The 16,887-nt window shown below is 42.3% G+C and overlaps 1 protein-coding gene and 1 pseudogene across 2 annotated transcripts in view; both read right to left on the bottom strand.

Annotated features, from left to right (window-relative positions):
* DDC (dopa decarboxylase) overlaps positions 1 to 6,235 on the bottom strand; it is a 54,005-nt gene extending 47,770 nt beyond the window's left edge. Inside the window, exon 1 of the mRNA XM_081885851.1 lies at positions 6,120 to 6,235. The gene's annotated coding sequence lies outside the window, so the exon portion shown is untranslated. The remainder of the gene's footprint in view (positions 1 to 6,119) is intronic.
* Positions 6,236 to 6,920: 685 nt separating this feature from the next.
* LOC309356156 (ubiquitin-conjugating enzyme E2 J2 pseudogene) lies at positions 6,921 to 8,288 on the bottom strand (annotated as a pseudogene). Its single transcript has 3 exons — positions 8,204 to 8,288; positions 7,459 to 8,125; positions 6,921 to 7,000 (listed from the first exon to the last, which is right to left on the bottom strand). The product of its transcript is annotated as a ubiquitin-conjugating enzyme E2 J2 pseudogene (transcript).
* Positions 8,289 to 16,887: the final 8,599 nt, after the last annotated feature.

Here is a 16,887-nt window from a genome sequence, read left to right as displayed (position 1 = left end):
TTAAGGTGAATGCGCAGGGAAGTGTATGAGAAGAACTGAGGTAAATGTTAGGGAGGAATGAGCTTAGAACGTGGGCGAATGAATGAGTGGTGAATGAAGAAATCTTGAAAGGGAGCCTGAATGTTGGGGGTGAGACACATGAGAGTGGAGTCGGGGGGTGAGAGATGGTGGTGGACGTGATTTGGCAGAGCCCATGATTTTGTACAGGATCACTATTATAGTAGCTGTTTTTGTGTATCTGATAAAGTAACAAATAAGATAAAGAAAAGCTGAAACCACACACACAAAACCCTTTGCTAAATTAATTGCATTCTACCGCATGCCTCATATTTGGTTATGCTGGGGTGGGATAGCCAGATAAATGTTATCTGTGGCGGCAGCAGGAATACAGGGGAATTATTGACATGCCCGTCCAAAACCTAGCTCAGAGCTGTACAAGTTGCTCAGAGTGGGAGGTGGGGCAGGGGACAGCCAGAGGACCTCAGGGTGGGGCAGGTGGGGGGGGATGCTGGCACAACAGGCACCAACTCAGTTCAGATCATTTTGGGCCTGAGCTAACCCAATTCAGACCTGGAATCAAAAACAAAATTCAGAAAACCAAATCTTTAGTTCTCCCACTGATTTGCCTCCCCAGAAGTGGGGCAAATTCACCCTATTTTTTTAAAAAAGTTGTGGTACTGTGGTTATATTTTGAAACACAGAGCAGACAGCTAGCCACTTAAGATTCAGGGAAAAAACACATCAGGGGGGGGAAACAGGATTATAAAAGGAATCTTGACAAGTAAAAATCATGCTGAAAATCCCAGCTGAGTACATGTAATTTCCAACAAGCATGTTAAGGGAAACATTGCTAAATTATTAAATGTTTTTTGTTTGCTTTTTTGCCTTAGCTGTTAGAATTGAAGAAGGGATAGTAGATGGATACCCACATTAAATATACATTTCCTAGAGGAATGAAAGAATACTGAAACCATACTGGATCATGCCTGGAGAAGAGACACGAGTGCAGAATAGGAAGGAAGCAAAAACAAATCAAGAATGAAGTGTACAAAAGAGCAGAAACTGAATTTTGGAAGAAAAAATTCAAATAACAGCCAAAGAGAGAGAAAATATCCCAGATGTGTGATGTACTTTCAAGAGCTGTGCACCAATTCTGGACACATCCCAGATCCTGCATCACAAGAACATAATATCCCCTCTAGTCCAGCATCCTGGTCTCCCAACCAGGTACCTGGTGAACCTGGGGAGCAGAAGATGAGCACAAAAGCAACTCTCCGCCTCTCAAGATTTCCAGGGACTGGTCTTCATTGCCGCCTCCAACTGCAGAGGCAGAGCATAGTCATTCTGGCTAGCAGCCATCCAGAGGCCTCTCCTCCTCCAGGAATTTGTCTAATCCTCTTTTGAGGCCATCCAAGTTGCTGGTCATCACTGCAAGTCCCACTGTTTGACTGAAGCGTTTTCTTTTGTCTGCCCTAAATCCTAAACTGAGCTGGTTTTGATGAGAACCAATAAACTGAGTCTGAATCCTGGCAAGATGGAGGCACTTTGGGTGAGTGGTTCCTGTGTCTGAGAAATTGGCCAGTTGCCTGCCCTAGATGGAGGCTGCACTCTCCCTGAAGGAGCTTCTGTGGGTACATCTGGATCCAACTTGCTCGCTTGATGTCCAAGTAGCCTCGGCAGCTAGGAGACCTTTTATCGGCTTTGGCCGGTACGACAGCAACACCCATTCCTAGACCAGGATAATCTGATCACAGTAATCCAGTCACTGGTAACTTCAAGACTTGAATACACTCTGTGTGGCGATTCCCTTGCACTTGGTAGCATAACAGCAACACACTGCAGCGTAACAGCTGAGAGGAGCATATTACACCATTGTTCAGAGATCTGCAATGACTGCAACTGCTTACCAGGCCAATTTCAAGGTGTTGCTATTACTATATAAAGCTCTTCAGAACTTTGGACCAGTCTAACTGAAGGGTCACCTTACCCCCTAAATGCCCACAGCACCACTTCAATCTGCAGGACGGGCACTTTCACATTTGCTACATAATGTCTGTTCCACTCCTGCAAAGAATTGATCCTTCCGTAGTGCAAGGTAATCTTGGGTTAAACGGAGAATGAAATTCAGGCACACACACACACCACTCTCTCACTGGTTGCCACAAAATGAATAAATGAATAGCGTGGCCGTCCTTCACTCGGGGCTGCTGCCTGAGGCGAGGGAAGGCGTCCTTTGATCAGCCAGTGGCGCAGGGCAGGAGCATTCATCTCCCCATCTCTGCTGCTCTGCTGCACAGCACACACCGGCTCCCTGGAGGCAGGCAGGCTCAGAACAGGTGGGTCAGCAGCCCTGAGTGATTTCCAGGGTGAGTCTCTCTCTGTGTGTCCTCTTGTACATCCTCCTTTTTAAAGAGGGGTGTCCTCACTCTACACGATTTCACTTACGCCTGCAGGGTGACCCCCATGAACGTGGGGGGAAGCCTGTGTGAGGATGCTCAAGAGTGACATGAGTCAACTTATAGGCCATATTCACAATGCTCACTTGCCCTGCATTGCTCAGCCTCTCATAAATGGAGCCCATATCTGGATTCTGTAGCATTATGGAAGAGCAGCTTCGTTAGCGTCTAGGACTATAAATGGCAGATTTGCCAGAGTTTCCTTTAATGATAGGCAGTGTCCTTGCAACCACTAAAGAGCTTGTAACAGTCCAGATTTTATCAAGGGGTCAGAGAACACAAAATTTATATAAGGCAATTTCCTAGTTGATCCTTAAGAGACAGTTCTAAATAACTTTCTTGAGAGGTCTAATAAATCTATTGCTCAACAGGTAACAACATATCTGAATGTTCTAGTATCTTTCAGACCTCCTGACTTGCTACCTGTAATCAAAAATAATTGGTGGCTGTGATGTGTACTTTACTACAATCATTCAGCCATTAAATAAACGTTTTATTGATTGAACCAGTTGGTTGATAAAGAAAGGTAAATGTAGCAGACATTGTTATGCCACCAAGCTTAGATGTTAACTACCAGTAAGACTGACAGAAATGGCATGTGTCTTTTGAGCTATGGTTTAATTTAAAGATTATTTGGTCAACAGAAATCTGTATGTTTGTTGCACAAGAATATGCCAATATGCTTCTTCCTGCAACCTCACTTACTTACAAGCCGACTTGTGTGATTTTGTGATACTTTGGGCTATAAGAAATGCCAGGCCTTTGTTTCCTTTTTCCTGTTCTCTGGGTGAATAAAGCAGGCCATCTTTATTTATAACACTGCTATGTTTGCCTCTGTGTGTTATCATAACCCTGAACAGACAGAGGAACGGGAAGAAATTTACTGCAAACTTACAAGAGGTAAAGAACATGTGATTTATTCTTGAAACAATTTTTTAAAAAGCAGGTACCATTTCATTAATTTGACTACCAATGTGATGCAGGTAAAAGGTAAAGATAAAGGACCCCCTGGATGGTTAAGTCCAGTCAAAGGTGACTATGGGGTGCGGCACTCATCTCGCTTTCAGGCGGAGGGAGACAGCGTTTGTCCGCAGGCAGCTTTCCGGGTCATGTGGCCAGCCAGTGGTGGAGCTTCATGCTCCGGCACCGGGGGCGGAGAGCAGGCGGTGGCAGGGCTGGGCACGCCCCGGAGGCGGGGGTGTTGCCCAAAGGGGCGGGGCATGCATCCTGGGGCGAGGCATGCCAACTGCAGGGGTGGGGCATCCAGCGCAGGCAGGGGGACAGCCCCGATGGAACCCCACTGGGATCGCGCTGCCAGGGGTGGGGCGCTCCTCCTGCCCCCCTCATCCTCCGCCAGTGTGGCCAGCATGACTAAGCCGCTTCTGGCACAATGGGACACCATGATGGAAGCCAGAGCGCACGGAAACGCCGTTTACCTTCCTGCCACAGCAGTACCTATTTATCTACTTGCACTGGTGTGCTTTTGAACAGCTAGGTGGGCAGGAGCAGGGACCGAACAACAGGAGCTCACCCCATTGCGGGGATTCAAACCGCCAACCTTCCAATCAGCAAGCCCAAGAGGCTTGGTGGTTTAGACCACAGTGCCACCTGCTCCCCAAAACTAATGTGATGCATATGAATATAGTATCCTTTAGAACTTGTGCATGACTATTACACAAGCTTTCAGTGAAAATCCCATATGTTTGTAACAGCAAGGCACCAAAATGGCAAGAATGTGTATTTACCGGTAGTTATTTTTCAGCCCACCTTTCCTTCAAGGAGAACTGTGCGGCATGCATGGTTATTTAAAAACGCAAGCTTAAAATGCACCATCACGCTGTGTCTTTATCAGAATACTACAAAAATCAATGCATACCAAAAGGCTCCCATTTTATTCTTAGACTCAGAGAAGTTTAAACAGAAATCAGTAGGCATTCTAAATAAATGCTCCAGCGATTTAATGCTCTTAGTTATAGATAAGGCCACCTAAGAGGAACGGAGTTTGGAACTAGAGATTGCGAATTGGAGAAGAGTTTAAAGGGACAGGTAGACGATAGTGTTTGGCAAAGTAATATCACAGACATTAGGCCTATAATTTGGACAAAAAAAATTGGCTTCCAGGTGGAAAAATCAAAATTGGAAACAGAACTGTTAGATCCCAAAACTAAGATACTTTCAAGAATGTATAACTTGCTGTTAAAATGGAATACGCAGGATGAAACGGTTAAATCTGCTATGATCAAATGGGCACAAGATGTTGGACATAACATTATGTTTGCCGACTGGGAACAGTTGTGGACCACCGGCATGAAATTTACGGCATGTAATGCCTTGAGAGAGAATATTATGAAAAAGATATATAGGTGGTACATGACACCAGTCAAGCTTGCAAAAATATATCATTTGCCCGACAATAAATGTTGGAAATGTAAAGAAAATGAAGGTACATTCTTTCACCTTTGGTGGACGTGCCCAAAGATTAAGGCTTTCTGGGAGATGATCTATAATGAAATGAAAAAGGTATTTAAATATACCTTTCTGAAGAAACCAGAGGCCTTTCTCCTGGGCATGGTCGGCCAATTGGTGCCAAAGAAGGATAGAACTTTCTTTATGTATGCAACAACAACAGCAAGAATACTCATCGCAAAGTACTGGAAGACACAGGATCTACCCACCTTGGAAGAGTGGCAGATGAAGGTGATGGAATATATGGAATTGGCAGAAATGACTGGCAGAATCCGAGACCTGGGAGGAGAGTTGGTGGAAGAGGACTGGAAGAAATTTAAAGACTATTTGCAGAAACACTATAAAATCAATGAATGTTAAAATGATGTTGGATCAAAAATAAGTGGTATTAGCAACAAAGCTATTAAGAATATGCAAAAATGAATTGATAAACGGATGGAAATATAGAGTTGTAATAGGTTAAGATATAGAGTTAAGAGGGCAAGGATTTGCTGATTTGTTTATGTAAATGGGAATACAAGAAGGGGAGGTGTGAGGAGGTCAAAGAAACAAGCAAATGAGTTTAAAGTTTTGAAAAACAGATTTGTTTTTAATTTTTTTCCTATTTTCTTTTTGTCTTTTGTATGTTGTATTTTTCTTTTTCTTTTCTTTTTCATGTATTTTTGTACTCTTGTTTAGGTAAAAACTCAATAAATATCTTATAAAAAAAAGTAATATCACAGACATTGAGGAAATTTCAAGATAATGTCAGGGCTTATAAAGCTGGGAGGTTCAGCCATGATAACTCGGCGTCCAATGTATACGCGTGGTGCAGTCAAGGCATTCAGATTAAGAAAAAAGTGCCATGGAGGGATGGTAGCCCGGCTCTATCCAATATTGCATTGGGACATTCAGTGTACGTTATACATTTGTTATATACAGAGTTGTGTTTGACAAGAAAGCAGGCAGGCAAACAGGGTTGATCACAAATATATGGATCATTTAAATCAGTATAGTGTTTTCCAAAGATTTGATTTTAAAAAGGCAAACATGTTCATGAAAGCAGCATTTATTAAACATGCTCTGATCATGCAAAACAGTAGCCTTGAAAACATGGTATCAAACTAGTTGATTACAACAGTGCAGAGTTTACACTTTTCAAAAACCTGGTACAAAGGTTAAGATCCCCAGTCCTGTAACACATTCATTTTTACTTACTTTTTCCTTTCAACTTTCAGGTGTTTTGAATAAAGTAGATAGCACCATGCAGAGTCCTGGAGCTACAAACAAGCCGATTCAAGAAAATAAGATTTTCAGGGGGCAGTAAAACCAAGCTGTTTTACTCTATCAATCTCCGCCACAAGGAAGCACACCAATCATTAACCTCTGCCACATGCAGAAACTCCTCCCCCCCCCCACCACATTCTCCCATTCCTTCAAATCATTTGATCTGCCGTGCCTACAAGAAACTTGGCTTATAAATGCAAATGATATTCAACTGCAAAGTTTTAAAATAGTGGTTCCTGCAGCTTTTAAACACATGTACGTATGGTAGGGTATGGTAGGGAAGGTCAGGCCTCCCCCCTTTCTAGGGATAAGCAAATAGACATAAAAGATAACAGGCACCCAACAGATAATGAATATATTCAGACAGTATTAGCAAATATTCCTAATACTAATCCAGTTAGCTGCTTAAATGTCTACATGTCTCCTAAATCTACAAACCACCATGCTAAGCAGGTCTGGTGTGATTTCTAATTAGCATTACAACATAGAACATTGAGGAACTATTTCCAAGCCAGAAGTACTGCTGTGGGGGCATTTTAATACCCAAATTGATGAAAATAACGTGGAGATGAGTAAAATTGGGGTTTGTAAATCCCCCCTCACTTCACTATCTTAATCTTTCCTTTTTAAAAAAAGAGAAATAGCTCTTTGTGAAGAAAACACCTTTCACCCCAGGTGCAGGACACACGCAGATGGGGCTGGGCATTTGGAAAAGTGGGGCAGGCAGCTCAACTACTCCTCTACCCTCCCCCTCAGCGTTTCCTCTACAAACCGCTTCACCCGACAGGAAGGTCCAAGGCGTGACGGGCAGCCTAAAGAGTCAACAAAGACCAAAAGGCAGAGGAAGAGAATGCAGAGGCCAATGGGCAGATTCAGAGGCTTATGCACCCCCTGGCATGTCATGGGGAACCCCTGGTGTCTCCAAAATGTGCAAATCCAAGTGAATACTGAAAAAGAGCTGAAGAATTCCAGAACTGATCCTGAGGTAAGTAAAAACAAGACAACAATGCCATTTTGCGGGGAGGGAGGGAGAGATAGGCAGGAACCTTTTCCCTCTTGGCTAGCTAGCCTGTTTTTTTAAAAACAGGAATCCCACCTGAGACGCAGCTCGTTTCTTTTCCTCCTCTGTCCCAAATTGCATCTGCTCCAAATTTTTTAGGGTGGGTTTTTACCCCTCCCTGCACCCCCAAAACTAAACTCATGGGCCAAACTTTTGTTTTTGCCTGTCCTGTACATTGCTGTATTTGTCCCAGACTTGGGAATAAGATACCTAGGGAGTCCCATATGCTTTGGTTTTGTTTTCCTGCTGCTACCACTAATTTTGGTTTTGGACCCGGGAGGGGTGCCCCTCCTCCTGCGCTGTGCTTCTCTGAGCATCCTTTCCCACGCGGCCCCAAAGCCACCCAAGCGCTGCCCAGGAGTCCATGGTTCCAACTGGCCTGCTGGAGGCCGGGGTGGTTGTTGGCAGCAGCCAAGGGGAGGTGCCCGTTGAGGAGGGGCAGCCTGTTCTGGAGGTGGTGGGTTTCCCCCCAGGGAGGGTTGGGGGCCAGTTGTGGAGATCTTTTGCACCTTCGGTTTCTGCTTGATCTCCTCCACCACATCAGGGAACGCCTTTGACATTCTGCAACAGAAGCTGCCTTTTTGTGAACTCTGACATTTCTATACTGCCCAGAGTGGGACCTTTTTCAACCATAAATCTAAGAAGGCCTGTTAAGATGCTTGAGACGGACCACGTGTCCGGGTGGAAGTCAGTGATTTAAAGACATATCTTTGTATTGCATTTAAATCTTCCGTTCGGTGTTATCATATAAATACTAAGAGGTTTGAAATTCTCTGGGGAAGATTAGTTTCCTGTGATAATAGTCACCTTCACGGTGTTGTCAAGGCACTGTTTGCCCCACGCTCCTGGCTGCATACCGTAAGGTCACAAATATAAGCTGCACTTCAACTTTTCACAGTCGGAATTTGGGGGGAAAGTGAGGTTTATATTCAGGCCAATATGGTATATAAAGCACTAGATCTTTTTTTAATGCGCAGGTAGTCCTGTTTGAGCCTCTGGGAGGCTGTTGTGGGTGCTCGCTTATTACTATTTCTGCCCATCTCTCCCTGCGCATCCTTGGGGAGGGACAAAGGGACAAGGAGGGGAGCCAGCGCTGGAGTCGGCCCCTCAGCCTGGGCAACTCGCTGGGGGGTCCCTCAGGCGCTCTTCCTGCTGCCCCCACCGCTGCTGCCCAGCCCTCCTGAAATTGTTGTTTTAGATTAGGATAATACTAATGTCCCTGTTAGATCTTTGCAGGATAGATTCATCAACAAAAATGGGCACTTTATTGTATTTGCTGGTATTTATTCAATGCAAAAACTGATCAGGGAAAAAATATATTGGGGTCATGGCTCTGTGAAAATGTTGACCCACTGTACAACTACTGCAAAAGAGGAAAAAATTGTGTTGGGAATTGTTAAGCATAAAAAAAACTGGAGCAACTACATAATAATAAACTATTATTATTATTATTATTATTATTATTATTATTATTATTATTATTATTATTATTATATTTATACCCCGCCTTTCACCCTGACAGGACAAATGAGATGTACAGTTCTAGTGACTGCACCTCAAAAAGAAGATTGTAGAGCTGGTAAAGGCTCAGAAAGGGGCAACCAAAACAAACAAGGGAGTGGTGCAACTACCCTATAAAGCATAGAGTTGGAAGGGGCCTGAGGATCATCTAGTCCAGGGGTCGGCAACCTAAGGCCCGTGGGCGGGATTCGGCCCAATCACCTTCTCAATCTGGCCTGCAGATGGTCCGGAAATCAGCGTGTATCTACATGAATGTGTCCTTTTATTTAAAATGCATCTCTGGGTTATTTGTGGGGCATAGGAATTCGTTCTTTCTTTTCCAAAATATAGTCCGGCCCCCCACAAGGTCTGAGGGACAGTGGACCGGCCCCCTGCTGAAAAATTTTGCTGACCTCTGATCTAGTCCAACCCCTTCCAATGCAGGAATATGCAGTTGTCCAATACAATGGTACCTCAGGATGCAAATGGGATCCATTCTGGAGCCCTGTTCGCATCCTGAAGCGAACACAACACGCGTCTGCACGGGTCGCAATTCGCTGCTTCCGCACATGCACATGATGTCATTTTGACCGTCTGTTCATGCATGAGCAGCAAAACCCGGAAGTAACACGTTCCGTTACTTCCGTGTGGCCGCAGAGCGCAACCCAAAAGCGCTCAACCTGAAGCAACTTCAACCTGAGGTATGACTGTACAGGGGAAAGGGAGCTCCACCTGTTTTTTTGCTTCTTGGGTATTTTTCTTTTTCTTGAGTTTACACACCTTTTTTGCAACATGATGATGATGATGATGATGATGATGATGATTTTGTTTTTCTGGAGCCACAGGTCATTATTTCACTTGTTTTTCATATTTATTTTTATTTTTACTTTTCCTGAGCCTCTGCTTTTTGCATTCTTTGGAATTTTTATTTTTCCTCATCCATGGGTCATGATTTCACATTATCATCACATTTAATTTGGCTTGCTTGTTTGTTTCTCTTGACACACGCATCGTGTTTTCACTTGTTTTCCACATTTTAGTTTTTCCTGACATGTATTCAGGCAAAACTGAAGATGCCTCTGCCCCGCCCTGTTCTCCCTCCTTCGCTGCCAGGAGAGTAAAAGGTGGAGGGGAGTTGGCCCACACAGCAGTGCCCTGGCTCCCAGCTGCCCGAATCCTTCCAGCCTAAGGCCACCGCCCTGAGTGATGGCCCCCAGTTTGGACAGCTTCAACAAGTTACTAGACAAATCCATGGAGGACAAGGCTATCCATGGCGAGTCAGGATGGCCGTATATTGCCACCAGGATCAGAGGCAGAATGGCTCTGAAAGGCCATGGTTAGTGAGCAGGAAGAGGAGGGTGCTAGTGCATGAGCTAGAATGCTGGACTCGGTGGGTCTGCCATTCAACCCAGCAGCCTCTTCTTTTCACTGACTCTATTGTACCGCTTTCAGCACTGTCTCAGAAAACAATTCCTTGTGTGACACCTTGTGGAGATATTCATAACTATTGCTAAGTATGGGAGCTCCCTCTGCTGAGCAAATGAAGGCAGAACAGGACAGCAAAAGGAGAATATACTCAGAGTCAAGAGTGGATTTCATGCTCTTTATTCAGCTCATAGTGGTGAGGAGGGAATGAAAGTCCCCTCAAAGTATCTGCTTTATATACATTATTTACACAATGGGCCCCACGTGATTGGCTAATTCCGGAATTCTCCTGTAGGCCAATCAGGTTGTGGATTCCCTTCTATCTGGAGCTGGATTGGGTGGCTCCTACAGACCAATCATACTGCTGCATTGTTCTAAGACCAATCAGACTGCTGCATTCTGAATCCTATTGTTCTAGGACCAATCAGACTGCTGCATTCTGAATCCTATTGTTCTAGGACCAATCAGACTGCTGCATTCTGAATCCTATTGTTCTAGGACCAATCAGACTGCTGCATTTTGGATACTATTGTTCTAGGACTAATCAGACTGCTGCATTTTGGATCCTATTTACTCAGTACATAACAGCACTGATAGGTGGTCTGCTCTTGATGGGGTTACCCTCCCTCTGAAGGAGCAGCCATGTCTCTTGGGGGTCCTCCTGAATCCCTTGCAGTCTCTTGAGCAGGGGTTGGCAACCTAAGGCCCGTGGGCCGGATGTGGCCCAGTCACCTTCTCAATCCAGCCGGCGGAAGGTCTGGGAATCAGCGTGTTTTTACATGAGTAGAATGTTTGCTTTTATTTAAAATGCATCTCTGGGTTATTTGTGGGGCATAGGAATTCATTCTTCTTCTTTTTTCAAGTCCCACAAGTCTGAGGGACAGTGGACCAGCCCACAGCTGAAAAAGGTTGCTGACCCCTGCTCTTGAGGCTCAGGTGGCCTCAGTGGCCCGGAGTGCCTTCCATCAGCTTCGGCTGGTGGCCCAGCTACGCCCCTATCTGGACAGGGACAGCCTAACTACTGTTCTCTATGTTCTGGTAACCTCTAGGTTAGATTACTGAAATGCGTTATAAGTAGGGCTTCCTCTGAAGATGGTTCGGAAACTTCAGATGGTGCATAAATTTGGTGGCCAGGTTGCTCACCAGAGGAAGACGGTTTGAGCATCTTACACCAATCCTGGTCCAACTGCACTGGCTACCTATTAGTTTCTGGGCCCAATTCAAAGTGCTGATTTTGACCTATAAAGCCTTAAACGGCTCAGGACCTCAATACCTCAAGAACTGCCTCTCCCCATAGAAACCAACCCGGGCTCTTGCAACCATCACCTGAGGCCCTGCTTTGTGTGCCTCCTCCACGAGAGGTCCGAAGGGTGGGCAAACTAGAACTGGTCTTTTCTGTAGTGACTCCCTGTCTGTTGAATGCTCTCCCCAGGGAGGTTCGGCTGGCACCTTCATTGTACACCTTTTGTACACGTTGCTTTTTAACCAGGCCTTTGGATGATTGTCATCTGATGCCCTTTTAAAATACATTATAGAAGTGGGGTTGTGTTTTTATTTTGATGACGTATTTTGTGTTTCTTACATTGTGATTTTATGTTGTGAACATATTGAGATCTACAGGTATAGGGTGGTATACAAATTTAATAAATCATCATCATCTTGAGCTGCTGTTTCAGCACTTCTCCTGTGATATGTATCTTGGGTAGGGCTGGGCGATATATCAATATATTGCCCAAAACAGGTTTGAAGTCCATAGGGGGAAGTGGGGCAGATTGATACAGAAAAAATCAATCTCATATTTTATGTAACAAAAATGAGGCAAATAATATTTTTTTGGGCTTGATGCATGGCATAACTAATCAATATTATAACAGCAATCCAAAGAACCATTAAAGTTAGAAGATAATGAGAATATAATGACTTCATTTAAAAAAGGGGGGGTTGTATCATTCTGCCCCACCTATGGGGCACTTTGATACGTTGGATGGGGCTCTTTGATACAAAGCGTAAATTGTACAATTTTTATTGTGAGAGATCATAATCAGCCTTACAATTTGTTACTTAAAATCTAAATTACGTATCAAAGCTAACAGTGTTACACACATATCATAGATTTTATGGCAGGTTTTCTTAAGAAAACATCAAAACTTATATTAATTTTTCCTCAAACACCTATCAATTTTTTAAAAAAAGGTTTAGAAAAACTTTAAAAGTATAAGAACTCACATTAGGTAGTCAAAAAATAGTAATTTAAACAAAATGCTTATAAAAAATAAGATAATTACTTAACATTTAGCTTCTATTGCACATTATGCCCACTTATGTCAATAGAAAAAGTATAAAGAGATGATGTTTGAGATGTGCCCTTTGGGAAATTTGGTTTTGGCAACGGCAAAACAACATCCTTGAAATCAATGCTTGCAGTGGGGAAGGAAAACATACTAGATCCTGTTTTTTTCCTGAGATATGACAGTTGATAATCTGTCATATTATATTTAGAAATGACTTTGGCCACGTAGTAAACAACATTTATTTCTTTTCAAATTTAATGAGTTTAGAGATTTCATGCAAACTTGTATATTGGGGCATTATTTTACACTAGCAGGGCACTTTTATATGCATCAATGTCTTAGTGTATCAAAGTGCCCCAACGGACATTTTCAAAAAAGCTAACAATTATTTTAAAAACCACTGAACTTATTTAAAAATCACGTGTAACCTGAATACTGAGTGGAATAACTTACCTTAGGTATTTTTAAATCTTAACTAAAGGACGTAAAACAGTGTTGGAACACTTTTACATTTCATGTAATTTTTTAGTTGACCCTGCTAAAAACACACTTACTCTCATCAAACGCCAATGGCTAACTGGCAGGTGGCGCGGGTTCAACTGTTATACTCACACATGTATAGACACATTTTAGTGATGTTGCAGCATGAATAACATTTCTCGATATTGAAGTATTGTTGGTGTATTAATGCGCCCCGTGCATCAAAGTTTCCTCCACTTCTCCATACATGATATCAGTTTCATAATGTTTATGTTGTGAAATGCCCTGAGACCTGTGGGTATAGCGTGGTATACAATTTTTAATAATAATAATAGTAAAATAATAATGATGATGATGCTGCTGATGATGATGATGATGGTTGGGTCTGTCAGTTTTGGTTCTCTCCATTTCTCTTTCTCCCCAGTCTTATATTTCTGTGGAAATTTGTGTTTTTTGTCGTTTAAAATCCTCATGAAAATTTATCAGCACTTTAGTTTGATTTTCTCCTGATAAACATGTGTTTATGTGCAGTTTTGACTCACACGCATTTTTGCAAATCATTCCCCCCCCCAAATGAATTTTTGTATGTTATTTTCATGGATATATTCATTTAAACACACACTTTCTCCTAATATATGCATTTTGTAAAAGTTGTTTGGCTGGAGAAGAGCATTGCAAAATGTGGACAGGCGCAGATTTCAGATAGCTGTTTCATTTTTTAAAAAAATAATTTTTATTCATTTTTTAAACACATAATAAAAACACACAAACAAAACAAAAAGACAAATACATACAAAACATTTAAATCATAATGTTGTTTTCATACACCTTCTTTCCTCCGACTTCCCCATACCTCCCTTTCGCTGCATCCTTGTTTTACAGTTCTTTAGCAACCCATTAGTCAGTTTATCTACTAGTTCCCTTCCATTAATTTCCCTTAAACTTATTAGTTACAGCTGTAATTCTCTAGTTCTTACCCCTTGACATCTTAACACTCCTCAATTTTACAACAATTTTTAAGATATATTTTAAATTTCCTCCACTCCTCTTCCACTGTCTCTTTCCCCTGGTCGCGGATTCTGCCGGTCATCTCTGCCAATCCCATAAAGTCTGTCACCTTTGTCTGCCATTCTTCCAGAGTAGGTAGTTCTTGCATCTTCCAATACTTTGCCAGAAGAATTCTTGCTGCTGTAGTAGCATACATAAAAAATGTCCTGTCCTTCTTTGGCACCAATTGGCCAACCATGCCCAGAAGAAAAGCCTCAGGTTTCTTAGGAAACGTCCACTTAAGGACTTTCTTAATTTCATTATAGATCATTTCCCAAAAGGCTTTAATCTTTGGGCAGGTCCACCAAAGGTGATAAAAGGTACCTTCAGTCTCATTACATTTCCAACATTTATTATTGGGCAAATGGTAAATTTTTGCAAGCTTGACTGGGGTCATGTACCACCTGTAAATCATTTTCATTATGTTCTCTTTTAAGGCATTACATGCCGTGAACTTAACACCAGTGGTCCATAACTGTTCCAAGTCAGCAAACATAATGTCATGACCAATATCCTGTGCCCATTTAATCATAGCTGATTTCACCGTTTCATCCTGTGTATTCCATTCCAACAGCAAGTTATACATTCTAGACAAATTCTTAGTATTGGGTTCTAACAATTCTGTTTCTAACTTTGACCTCTCCTTCTGAAATCCTATTTTCCTGTCCTGCTTAAATGTCTCATTTATCTGATGGTAATGTAACCAATCTCGAACTTTGAACTTTAATTTCTCATAACTCTGAAGTTTAAGTTTCTCACCATCTTGTTCTAGGATTTCACAGTATTTTGGCCATTTAGAATCCATATTAAGTTTTTTCACCGCCTTAGCTTCCATTGGTGACAACCACCTGGGAGTTTTACTTTCCAACAAGTCTTTATATCGAATCCAAACATTGTATAATGCTTTCCTAACAATATGGTTTTTGAAACTTTTATACACCTTTACCTTGTCATACCATAAATATGCATGCCAACCGAAGTTATTATCATACCCTTCCAAATCCAAAATGTCTGTGTCTTCAAGAAGTAGCCAGTGTTTCAACCAGCAAAAAGCTGCTGATTCATAATAGAGTCTTAAGTCCGGCAGGGCAAAGCCCCCTCTATCTTTTGCATCAGTTAAAATCTTAAATTTTATTCTGGGCTTTTTGCCCTGCCAGACAAATTTAGATATGTCTTTCTGCCACTTCTTGAAGCAGTCCATCTTGTCTAAAATCTGTAACGTCTGAAATAAAAATAACATTCTAGGCAATACATTCATCTTAATGACAGCAATTCGGCCTAACAAGGAAAGTCTCAGCCTAGACCATATTTCTAGATCTTTCTTTACTTCTGTCCAACACTTTTCATAATTGTCTTTAAATAAGTTCACATTCTTAGATGTTAAGTTCACCCCCAGATATTTCACTTTTTTTGTTATTTCCAACCCTGTTTCACTCTGAAATCTCTCTCTTTCTTCCATTGTTAAATTTTTTTCCAGCACTTTCGTTTTCTGTTTGTTCAGTTTAAATCCTGCTACTTGACCAAATGTCTCAATTAATTCTAATACTCTTTTGGTACTAGTGTCTGGCTGATGCAAAGTTAACACTAGGTCATCTGCGAATGCCCTTAACTTGTAATTTTTGACTCCGACCTGAATACCTTTAACCAACTGGTCCCTTCTAATCATATTTAACAAAACCTCCAGGACTGATATAAAAAGCAAAGGGGCTCTTTAGATTTCAGATAGCTGTTTCAGTTCCCGTAGTGTATGGAAGGGGGGCTTACAAACAGGGTTACAAACAGTTCTGCTTACGAACGCTTTGGGTCACAAACTCCACAAACCCGGAAGTAGGTGTCCCGGGTTGCGAACTTTGCCCCAGGATACGAAAGCAATCCACTTCCAGGGCCGCAGGAGGTCTATGTAGGGAATGCGTGCCTCGGGTTAAGAATACTTCGGGTTAAGAACGGACTTCCGGAACTGTTAAGTTGTGGGTTGACATAGCAGCCGGCACAGCGATTTCTTCAAGTAGCTCTTTATTTTGTAAGCTGGAATAGAACTGACTGCAAACAGCTCAGCCGGCCTGCTTTTATAGGCAGCCGGCTGTCAACATTGTAACAACAACAGCCCAGAGTTCCCGCCTAAAATAACTGACGCGGACCTGAGTGAAAACTATCTACAGACCTGAGTGAAAACTATATACAGTATCCCCCTGTTGGCCCAGGGTGAAACTACACTACATAACAGGAACGAATTAAGTTCATAACCCGAGGTACTACTGTAATGGGTGGTTGGTGGGGTTGGTCACTGTCCTCAGGACTGCAGTGAGCTGGAGCAAATATTTAATCTTTCTCCAGCCATTATAGAGGTGGTGACCCTCCCACATGCAGTGCTATTAGCAATGGGAAGAAAGCAAACTATCCCCCCCACCCCATGATAATTGCTATGTGGGATATTAATTTTCATTGATAAATTGACTGGGGAGGGGAAGATTGAACCTCACCCCAATGCTTGGTATTTATTTATTTATCCACAGCATGATTGCTAATCATAACATTAGCATCCTATGTAGGTAAGCCCTCGGCTCTATTTCTTATTTATTGCACTGGGACTTGCTCAGTGTTAAATTTTTCTACCCAGGATTTTTTTTTTTTTTACAAACAATACAAGGCCATGTGCTGCCACTAGGAGGCAGTAAGTCACCAGTGTGAGCGGCACAACATAAAGCAAACCAGAACAGTTTCAGAAAACCAGAAAAGAGAGAAGCAGAAACCACCCAGAACATTCATTAAAATAAATAAAAGACAGTTTTTAATCTAAGGGCTAAATTGGGCCATCACTCCACAGAAAATTTAGCTGACCAAAGGCATGGAGGAAGAAAACCTTTTTTAATATTCACTTTATATTGTAAACAAAATA

This window comes from Podarcis melisellensis, assembly GCF_964234715.1.
Source record: "Podarcis melisellensis genome assembly, chromosome: 13".
Lineage (NCBI taxonomy): Eukaryota > Metazoa > Chordata > Lepidosauria > Squamata > Lacertidae > Podarcis > Podarcis melisellensis.
The sequence above is the reverse complement of the archived record's forward strand: the minus strand, read 5'-3'. Positions and strand labels throughout refer to the sequence as shown.